The sequence below is a fragment of the Macrosteles quadrilineatus genome, unplaced genomic scaffold (genome assembly GCF_028750875.1).
Source record: "Macrosteles quadrilineatus isolate MER2022 unplaced genomic scaffold, UCM_ALF_1.0 Scaffold_5__1_contigs__length_97177068, whole genome shotgun sequence".
Lineage (NCBI taxonomy): Eukaryota > Metazoa > Arthropoda > Insecta > Hemiptera > Cicadellidae > Macrosteles > Macrosteles quadrilineatus.
The window spans coordinates 36,789,234-36,801,537 of NW_026542598.1; positions in this window are offsets into that span (position 1 = coordinate 36,789,234).

Genomic DNA, 12,304 nt, shown 5'->3' on the forward strand with positions numbered 1-12,304 from the left:
TGAATTAAATATAAATAAGCATAATACAGGAAAATATATGCCATATGGTGTTTAAATTTATGTCTGTAACTATTAAACTTTACAACAAAATATTCGAGGAATAAACTTATTGCAAATAATTGCGTATTATTACCGGGCTGTCAGCATTAGTTAATGTTTTTTTTCTTTATCTTAAAAAAATGGCACATTGTTTGAAATGTGTCCCATCATTGATTGATACTTAATTTTATCGGTAACTAAACGTCTGGTCAGGCTCGAATTCAACTCTATTAAAATATATAAATGAGCATAAAAATCTCGTTGACCATTTAAATTTTTGCTGGCTGCAAGATTATGATTATACTGTGTATGAGAAATAACACATGAAATGGTGTTTTGTGCAGTTGCTGGCGCTTGCAATCTGGGTGACGTCAGTCTGACGGAAGTATGCCTATCACACCTATGTTTTTTTTGGGGTAGAGGATTTTTATCCCCCTGGACTTTTACCCCCTGGGCAAACGTGACGTCACAAACCAGGGGATAAAATTCCGGCCGCGAACAAACTTTTGGCCACTCGGGTTACTACGTCATAGTGACTTCAACTTTGCCCAGGGGGTAAAATTCCAGGTGGATAAAATTCCGGCGACCCTGTTTTTTATCCTTCCACCATGCCCTTTTCCAACTGTCCTACTTAACCTATTTTTACGATTGGGGCGTCGTTTTAAAGCTTTGATCTAGATGTGTGACGAACGGTTAAATAACATCTTGATCAGCATTGTACGTGTTATTAAATTTACAAATGGTTATCAAGTTATTTCAAAGTTTGAATGCTGTGAAAGTATTTAGATGTGATTGAGATGTGAATTTTCTTGTAATTTAACAGCTGATCATTCATTTGAATGTTTAACCACAGTCAAATTGTAAATAGTCCAGGCGCTAAACGGGTTGAGTATGCACTGAAAGTCTGACAAAATTTGACTTTTGATTATTGTTGGGGACATCTAGTAGATGAAAAAAATCGATGATGTCGCATTTCTAGGGTGGTCACAACTCGGGGGGGAGGGGGGGAAGTTGCGCGGGTCATCGGTTTACGTTTCCGCGTCTAACTCACAAACGGTTAATGATAGAAAGGTGAATTAAGCGTCTATCTACGCCTAAATATATTGTCTTTTAAAAAGGTTATTACAACCTTTCTTCTATCTCTCATACTTTAGGCGCTAATCAACATTTATTGCAAAAACAAAAATTTAAAAATACTTTAAAATGAAATATCGGAAATATTGCGCTGGTTTAGGGCATGTTACAAACTATTTATGATTAGAAAAATTAACAAGTAGTACAACAGCACCAAGTTTAAAGAAATCTGTGCAAAAACAACAGAGCTACGTTGATTTCAGTAAGAGTAAACGTGGAAAATTCGTAGTAGTATCGAGGCGCGCATGGATGGTACGCCCACAGTCAATATCGGTTTTATGTTTTTGTAAGTAACTATGGGAAAGCTGAATTTGTCTATGTTGTTAGACCATGTTGAGATGATCATTTTCCTGAAAGTCAACACTCCTCCCCCCTTGTGCTTTCCTTTAACCCCCCTTTTTAGATAAATTTACAGCCTCTTAGCAATTAAGCTATAACTTTAAAACTGGTAAGGATAATAATGCAATCTTTTATTATTCATTTTGCGTTACGATAATCTACAAAAAGAATTATTAGATAAATAAATATTTAAAAAGAATTTTTATAGATTTCTGAAGAAGGAGAAGAAGAAAATTTGTTCATTGTAATAAAATATCAATACAGTGTTTTTTTTTATTTAAATGCAAAGAACAATGGTCAAAGACCGTCTGTTTTGTGTTCGACACACTAATTTTAAAATGTTTTAAAACAGTTTAAAAAATTCCATGAATCACATACAATTATTCATAAAATTAACTGATTTCAACTACAGAATATACACAAATAGCACTACATACTAATAAAGATCAGATAACAATTGAATTAATTATAAAATTTAAATGTAGCCTACTGAGAATCTGAATTTTTCCTACAAACAGTTAATAATTCATAAAACAAACCTGTTACTTTTATAATTTACTTTGATAGATACTTGTCTTAACAAACAATATTTTATAAATTTTTTAAATTACATAGATTTTTCCCATTTTTGTATTGATATCTCAATTCTTAAATGTAATAATTATACTCCATTATCAATTCCCACCCTTTACTCTACGCCTCTTTAAGATAATTTCGAAGTGCCCGCCAATCTTTGCCATTTAAAAATTCAAAAAAACTCATATTCATTTAAATATAACTTGTTAGACCAAAATTGACGTATCTTTTTTTAAATTGGACATTCTGCTATAAAAGGGTACACGTTTCATCCAGGTTGAGATTACATAGTGAACATAGGCCTACATAAATTTGATTTTCCATATAGAGTTAACTTTTATTCGACGACCCCCTTTATTTGTAAAAAATGTTTTTAGGGATGGTTACGAATAAAAATAATATATCCACCATTTTCCAATATGGCTAACAACTTTGTTATTTCTTATGGAGTACGCTGTATTTTAGTATTCTTTTAGAATTTAAAAGCAATTTTTTTATTCGTGACATTTTTTCTCTAAACCTACCCCATTTAGGAGTTACAGCGTGTTATATCTAAAAGAAAGGCTTGTGATGTACATTCGGCATCCTGTAGCTCATAAACGAGTAAGTTGAGAGAGAAAGTGCAAAGAATAAATAAGTCACATATAAGTCCTCGTTCAAAAAAATATATAAAATACGTTAAAAAATACTGATTTTGTTGTTTTAAAAATGGCCACCATTTTCAAAAATGGTAGCTTACTTTGATATTGGCACAATTTATTTTATGGTTTTTTTAAAATGTAGATGTGATTTAAAAACTTGTTTATTCTTTGTATTTTCGCTCTTAAACTTACTCGTTTATGAGCTACAGGATGCAGGATGTACTCACAAACCATTTCTTCTTCGATGTAACTCCTAAACAAGTAGCTTTAGAGAAAAATGTCAAGAATAAAAAGGTTTAAAAATTGTGTTACATTCTAAAACAATCATAAAATACAGGGTATTCCATAGGACTAACAAAGTTGTCAGCCATATTGGAAAATGGCGAACATATTTTCAAAATTCGAAACCACTAAAAAACCATCTTAAAATAAAGGATAGTGTCCCATAAGAAGTTAACTCTATATCTCATAATAAAAAAGTTATCTATTGGTTCACTTTAGGTGAGACATCCTGTATAATAAAATGAGGCTCTGGCGTACAGCAGCAAATGCACGATATTCATTCATATGTATCCACTACAGTCTGTATATATACTGAATGAGCTACATAACGTTAATATAATCTATATAAAGCGGCAAATTCAAATACAAAAACCATGATATACTTAATTTTTTTCATTGTTGCGGTGCACAAAAAAGCCAGAGTCCTGTAAAATCAATATACTGTACTATCTATAACCACTATATGCAAACAAACTGTTAATAACTATGTATCATTTTAAAATGTAAACTATGCACCCCAAATTTTGTATCAAACATTTTGTTGTGTGACCTCGTATAAAAAATCTAAAAGTTTCATAAATTAATCCGTAAAAATTATTTTTTTATGTTTATGATATTTTTTAACTATGAATATTTAGGATACCATGGTAAATACACTTTTTGTAGAATATCGTTACGCAAAATGATTAATAAAAGATTGCGTTATTATCCTTACCAGTTTTAAAGTTATAGCTTAATTGCTAAGAGGCTGTAAATTTATCTAAAAAGGGGGGTTAAAGGAAAGCACAAGGGGGGAGGAGTGTTGACTTTCAGGAAAATGATCATCTCAACATGGTCTAACAACATAGACAAATTCAGCTTTCCCATAGTTACTTACAAAAACATAAAACCGATATTGACTGTGGGCGTACCATCCATGCGCGCCTCGATACTACTACGAATTTTCCACGTTTACTCTTACTGAAATCAACGTAGCTCTGTTGTTTTTGCACAGATTTCTTTAAACTTGGTGCTGTTGTACTACTTGTTAATTTTTCTAATCATAAATAGTTTGTAACATGCCCTAAACCAGCGCAATATTTCCGATATTTCATTTTAAAGTATTTTTAAATTTTTGTTTTTGCAATAAATGTTGATTAGCGCCTAAAGTATGAGAGATAGAAGAAAGGTTGTAATAACCTTTTTAAAAGACAATATATTTAGGCGTAGGTAGACGCTTAATTCACCTTTCTATCATTAACCGTTTGTGAGTTAGACGCGGAAACGTAAACCGATGACCCGCGCAACTTCCCCCCCTCCCCCCCGAGTTGTGACCACCCTAGAAATGCGACATCATCGATTTTTTTCATCTACTAGATGTCCCCAACAATAATCAAAAGTCAAATTTTGTCAGACTTTCAGTGCATACTCAACCCGTTTAGCGCCTGGACTAAAAACAAAAGACAACAAGTTTATGTAATTGGATTTTTAAAATAGGTTATATTTATTAATAGGTTTATCGCAGCCTAATTCGAGGCAGATCACTCCTTATGGTAGGCTACAAATCTGCAATCAATAAATTTAAAACGGTTTAGTTTTGATAACAAAATAACTGTATTTAACAAACAGTACCGGGGGTGTAAACGCAATGTTAACTAATTTCCTGCTTTTATTATTTAAGTTTCAGTGGAATTTCAATTTATTATGATGGAAATTTTAACTTGGCAATCCAACTCTAGAATTTATTTTAATCTTACACATTTCTTACGTTGTAAATAAATAAAACAAATGTTCAAACAATAAAAGAAGTATTTTTGATATTAGTTCCTATAGTAAGAATTAATATACAATCTATATTACTTATTTAATACGCAAGCAGGTTTTTTGTGACAATTACTCCTCCGAAACTACTGAACCGATTGACATGTTTTTGGTGTCATTGGAAAGAGCTTAACGTGAAGTTGTGCAGGAAACTTTCTTTTTATGGAAATAATTAGGGAGTGAGGCCCTGGGGCCCTTAAAAGTTTCGTATTTCTCTATAACATTAGCATGGGAAACAAAAATGTTTATGAAACTCCAGCTGTTGTAAGAAATTAAATGTGAGAAGAAGAACATATTTTAATTGTAAACAGTCAATAAGTTTTATAATTTAACAGTTTTGCAAATTTTACAAACTATATACATTTACTGATTTATTGTTTTTTCTTAGAATTAATAACCGTTATTATGGACAACCTTTTGTGGATAGAAAAACAAGATCAGCTTTAGAAAAATGAAAAGATATTTACAAGAAATGTTGATTATATCAATCTGTTTTGTACATCTTGAGAATTTCAATCTTTGAGTCGAATATTTTAAATTCATCAGAAATTATGACTGTTATTCGTTTTAAAATAATGCCTGTAATACTTAGCAATTGCTCGAATTCGAGCAACAGGGACACTAGTAACAGAATAAAACAGTAGCAATCAGCTACAATCGCATTAATACAGCAAGGGATTTAATTTATTTCTTCTTAGTATAGGATAACCTTTGAAGGGTGTGTATTGTATTGAAGCTACCCCATCATTTGATAACGAAATGTGATCGGACTAGCGTGAGTAACAAACAGAAGCTAAATGAATTGATCAATAATCACGTGACATAAGTGGCGTGTTGAATAGATAATTCTACATGGAGGATTAGACAAAGCTTTAGTCAATACGTCGATTCGTAGATTGCATGTCCACTTTGTAAACAAATCGCCAAATACAACGATGAACCAACAAGAGAAAGGTTGGCTTCAAAGATTGACGTCATTTAGATTTACGGAAAGGGTATTTTTGCAATTTAACACTTTAACTGACTTTTAAATGGTGTTTTATATCTCCGTACCGAAAGTAGTTATTATCGATAACAGCTGATATCAAAGAAAGTATAGTTGTTTCCCAAGCTTAAATTTAGAGCTTGGGAAACAACTATACTTTTTTATGTTAACGAATTAAATCAGCTGTTTTCATTGTTGCACAATCTAAATGTATACAAAACAAGCATATGGTTTGTTTGGGTCGCCGGAATTGTACCCCCCTAGAATTGTACCCCCACCGATCGTCGACATAATTTTCAAATAACACCTATAGTAATACCAGAAACAAAAGAACCCTGGGCCGTTTCGAGTCGCGCAGGTTTGATGGTACGCCACACCTACCGGCGCAAACCACGTGATCTTTTCGTTTCTGCGCAGGTTGTTTTGTTCGTGGTATGTCGACAGTGGTGGATGCAGTAAAAATATATATTATGTATTCTTGAGGGGGGGGTCGCCCCCTTTGCCCCCTTTGCCCCCTTTGGATCCGCCACTGCACCTAGAGGGGGTACAATTTCACCCCGTACACTTTGATTCTTACTGAATATAATATTTTTAATTTAGGGAAGTGATCAGTGAACCGGATAATTATACTAGAAATTTAAAAGAACAGGAGATGTACGGCCTGGAATTGTACTCCCCTAGAATTGTATCCCTCCGGAATTGTACCCCTTACCAACATCAAATTATTTACATACAGAGTGGAATTAATTGTACCCCCCGTCAGAAAACCAAACGTGTACGGGGTGGAATTGTACCCCCTTCTTGTACAGGTAGCTTTGGCTTGGATATGGGCTGGCATTGAGCAACCTCCTGCAAGTAACATCTTCAATAGTCGTTCAATCAACTTAAGTGGTATCATTATAATGAAATATTATCGAATGTCTTTTAAATTGGCATAGTTGGTGCGATTTTTAAGCCTGTGCAGAAAAATAGTGATTGTTCTAAGGAAATATAATCGCGAAAGATTGTCCTGTTGTGTGTAGGACAACTACTTATAAATACCCCCGCCGCAGCAAACCTGCCGACTAAGCGAATTTCCATTTGTCTTAATTGATTTTCAATTAAATATATTTTAATAACATTAGGTTTAACCAGTACCTAGGTTTGCTGCTACAAGGAAACTAACAAAGTGTGTGTTTTTTTTGTAATATATTGATAGCTTAGTACAAAAAAAAATATTTGATCAAAATACAAAATATATCCATAAACAAGCAAACTACAACATTTGACAATATTCTCCATAAGAATAACATGGGAATTTTAAATTTACAATTTTTTTAATTTTCTCCGTTACTATTAACCGAACAAAAATACTTTTATATACTAAATTAATTGTTTTTTTAAGCTCTTTAAAAATGTTTCAAGAGAAATTGGGAAATTTTGTGTTTTGAGGGTCAAAAGTGAGAAAAACCAATTTTTACCCCATAAAACCCCCCCGCAAAGCCCCGTTCCCATGGTCCGATCATGCTGGTTCGCGAACTCATTCAAGTTTATCCCGCTTTACACCTTTAAACCAAATTTCATCAAAATCGGACAAAAATTACTCAAGTACACATATATAAAAATTTGAACGAATGGTGTTTTTGGCCTCTGGGAACATCAAAATGAAAAAGTAAATCGGTCCCGGGTCTAGGTCTTACCGTGCCACCTACGGTAATAGCTACTTCCCTATAGGGAAATTCGCTAAAAGAACATTTTTGCAATAAAAATCTTTTGTATTCCTATTTATTTATTTTCCTTCTACAAAAGGACATCCTAATTTTTATTATATGATTTTTTAAATCATACAACTTTTGAATCTGTCACCAAATGTAAAACGGAAAATTATTCAGCTGAATGAATGGATGGTGTATTCATATGAATACACGATACAAATATTTATATTAACAGTGTTTACAATAACTAAGACATATTTTTACAATAACGAACAGAAGTATTATCGTTAACTTCCAATGTATTTTTGTATCAGTAAACCCCGGTCGGCTTTAGTTAAGAGAACCAACAGAACAACAGGAAAAAATACAAAAAAACTAACACCAATAGCAACAAATCATCATAGCCAAAACAACAATATCATAATCAACAACAACAGCAAACACAACACTATCAACAACAACAATTCACCACGTGACACACTGCGACTACCGTACTTCGGCTACATTACAACAATCGATCCCGAGTGCATATTTAATGACATCGGCGCCCTGATTCGCACCTTGCACTTCCAAGGGAAACACGCACGAGTTTGTACATTGTGGTGGACAAGTTTTGTGCAGAACGGAACGTTAGTCAATCATATTACTGTGGTGGTTTGCAAATCTGTTATGAGTAAATTACATAATTCGGATGGATTGGGCTTTGTTTCAAAACCTTTCCGGTAGGCCAATATCCTGTTATAGGGAACATTCATTATTATTGATGATTGTTTTTAGATATATCGATATTTTATATTTTGATCCGATATCAACGAATTGAAACATATCAGCTGATAACTGCGATAAATAAATATTGTTCAGTATCAACAAACAATTATAAAAAAAACTAGTTCACCTGTTGCTCGAATTCGAGCAATTGCAAAGAATATTTCAAAACTAATAACAGTCATAATTTCCGATGTCTTAAAAGAGTCAACTCAAAGATAATGTAATAAAACAACCCACTCCAGTTATCGAAACTGAAGACTAACTCACCCTGAAAACGAACGCTCTTGAGTGTATCAAATCATCGATAATAATGAATGTTCCCTTTAACAGGAAAGTACCCACTTCTCTGCTGTACGAAAATAAACGACGTCAGCAAACGGACACACTTCCTTCCATTAGCGTATTAACAACTCTTACAACGAATAAGTAGAGTGAGTAGCTTATATATGGGGAAAATCACATAATTGACTATAACTTTTATTACCCGAACTATACGATTGTTTATTGTATTATAGTATTGCTTATATACTATTTGTTGCTTATTGTTTACAAATTACCCGTAATTTTTGAACAACATTTGGGGGTTGTACCATTATATGTTAAACATAATATTACGTTTTAGCGAATTTCCCATATAGGGAATAAGCTATTACCGTAGTACTCATGGTAAGACCTAGACCCGGGACAGATTTTTTTTCGTTTTGAGGTCCCTAGAGGCCAAAAGCACCATCCGTTCAAATACATATATATATATATATATATATATATATATATATATATATATATATATATATATATATATATATATATGTCCGTTAGCGCGATAACTCGAGCAAAAATGATCCGATTTTGATGAAATTTGGTACAAACGTGTAAACCTACGTTTATTCGAACGAGTTCGCGAACCAGCATGATCGGACCATGAGATCGGGGGTTTATGGGGGCTTTCATGAAAAAAACATAAAATTTTGCAATTTCTTTCTAAACTATTTTGTAGAGCTTAAAAAAACAAATAATTTAGTATAATGAAGCGTTATAATGCGCCTAATGGTTATGGAGAAAATTCCAAAAAATTGTAAATTTAAAATTCCCATGTTATTCTTATGGAGAATAAGTACACTGTTGTAGTTTGCTTGTTTATTAACATATTTTGCCCAAATTTGGAAAATGTTTTTATTTCTTACCAACTATTAACATTTTACATAAAAATCACTTTTACCCTCCCTGTTGCAGCAAACCTAAGTATGTTTTAAACTGATTCTATTTAAATAGGGAATAAATGGGATATTTTTAAGGAGACATTTTAGTGTAAATCCATTCAGGGAAATGGAAATTCGCTTAGTCTGCAGGTTTGCTGTGGCGGGGGTATTTACTTAATATGGTACTTCTTTTACTTAATATATTTTAGTCAAAATAATTCGAGCCACTTTTGTGAAAATATTTGTGTGTGCGTGTATTTGTACAGAGCTACAGACTACACCTGTGGCCTAAGTTTGATGAAATTTGGTATGTGGGTAAATTTGGTACTCATGGTATCTCCAAGTGTATGTTTAGGTTTTCAGTAATATTGATTTTTAATGATGATTTCCCTAAAAGATAACAAAAAAATTGATTGTACAAAAAATGCTCTAACGGTTTTGATTAAAATATAGACTGTTTATAGTCCTTTTACCTTTAAACGATATAGTACAACCCCAATTGCTGCAAAAATTACGGTCCAAAAGTTATTATTGCAACTTAGGTGATTTTCCCCAAATAGTGGCGTCATATATTAAATAATTGATATACTTGATAATTGAAATATCATGATAAGTTACACCCACTACATCATAGGAGTTGTTGTCAATCCAATGGGGAAAGTATCAGTCGGTTTGCTGATACCGTTTATTTACATAAATCATGCTAGGTTGCCTTGTTTACCAAAAACGCCTAAATTGATCCGCTTTATCTGCTGCTGAGCCCCTTATTGGTGCAGAATTTGGACTGTCCTACAATCTTATCCACATATACCGGTGTCTTCCTTTCACGGACCGCTGCAAAGTCAAAGATTTGGTTCTAAACGAAAAACGGGATTTCCTATAAAATCAAGTAAATACACGTTCTCCTCTCTACCCACCACTCTATTAAAACATGACATACAACACAACCTGTAACCTATCAACAAATGATGTTTCCAGGAATGTCGTTTACGTTTACGCCAAAATTAACTTCCCACACGTTCACGTGTTCGTGTTGATGCGATCAGCTGATGCATTAGTGTTTGCGGTGTGCGTGTTCGTGTCAATCTATACACGTTGCCAAGCAGCGGTTGACCAATGACACTGGTTTGACCTTCAAACCATTGTTGTGTGACCTTGAACTGTAATTACACCTGGATCGCTTTATCATCCGCACAATGCTACCCTTGAATATCGTCTTCATCCCCTTTGATTAGATTGTGGTTTGAGTCCATTATTTGACGTGTGTGTTTATTCGGAATTAGTTTGAATTAATTTTTAACAATTCGCCGTTTAAATAAGTGAAGTAAAATTAATTTATATGGTAAAGTGTTTCTTCAATACGATTTTAAAAAACACTATTTTATTTTTAACTGTTATTACTAATAATTATAACTTTATACAATGTATGTGAAAAGTTCCGGAACGGTTTAGTAATTTTCAACTATTGTAAATAAAACGGTATAAGTATGTGACCTGTGATACTCAAAAGTCAAGAACCACTATATTTAAGGAACTGAGGGTTTTTATCTCAAAAGGGAGTAAGTGCCTTTTATCTCACTTACTCCTGCCCACACGAGGAGTAGAGTAGGCTAAGTGACAAATTGTAAATGTGGGCATATGTTGGCATGCTTTAAATAAAGGTATTTATAAGAAAAATCTAATGCCGCAAATTTGAGCTAAAAGGCACAACTGAGTCAAAAATGACAACCGCTCAAACATTTCTTACAACCATTGATACAAATTAATGATTTTCTTCCTTTATCGCATCGCCAAATAATTATTTTAAATAGTTTTCGTGAATGGTAACTTTGTTCTTTAGCTCTGTATCTTTATAATTTTTTAAAATATAATGGTACAGTGGAACCTCGATAAGAAGACCCTCGATAACAAGTCACCCTTGATAACAAGTGTCATTTTCAAATCCCCTTGAATTCATTTTACCCCTTACCACATGTTATTGCAAACCTCAATAAGGAGTCAACCTTGATAACAAGTCTTATTTAATAATCCCCTTGAGAGTCTTGTTATCAAGGTTCTACTGTATAAAATTAGTAAAGAATGATGGTAAAAATTGGTAATTTGACAATGTAGGTTTGATAATAAAGAAACGATAGAACTAATAGAAAACATAACACTACTTAATTCAGAAAAAATATATATACATTACGGATTTTTATCCGGAGTATATTTTAACTACTATTTAGCATAAACATGTCCAGCTCCAATCTCGAAGTCGATAGTCCTTGACCAGTGTGTAAAATTTGACCTCCATCTCACTTGTTAAAAATCTTTATATCTTTGTGTATGCTAGTTTTAAAAAGGAATTGCGTTTACATCAATTTATATCAGTTTTAATACCACTATGGCATTAATATGACTATGAACATTATTGTTCTTAGTTTTTGGTCGTAAAAGGACAAGAGCACCAGTGAATGAACGTTTAGTTTTAAAACATTATATTAAGCCTATTGTTTTGCCTAGCCTATCAAAAACAGTATTAAAAAGTAACTTTGGAGCATCTACACTATCACTGGTTCAAAATTAATGGTCGTAACATGAACAAAATAGTGTCTCGCAAACATAAATGGTTCTTTGATTGGCGATGGGCACTGCAATCACAGAAAACGTACTTAGTACGTTTTCTGTGACTGCAATATACTTCTGTGAATCAAGTAAACATGTTGGCACAACCCGCGTACTCGCCTTAAGATCAAAATCCTAAACAACCGTGTTATTTAAAGAGCATTTACTGATCACAACTTTGGGTATGGTATAACCAGTGAATGAACGTTCCAGTCATTAACTAGGGTTGAATCATGTTTTAGA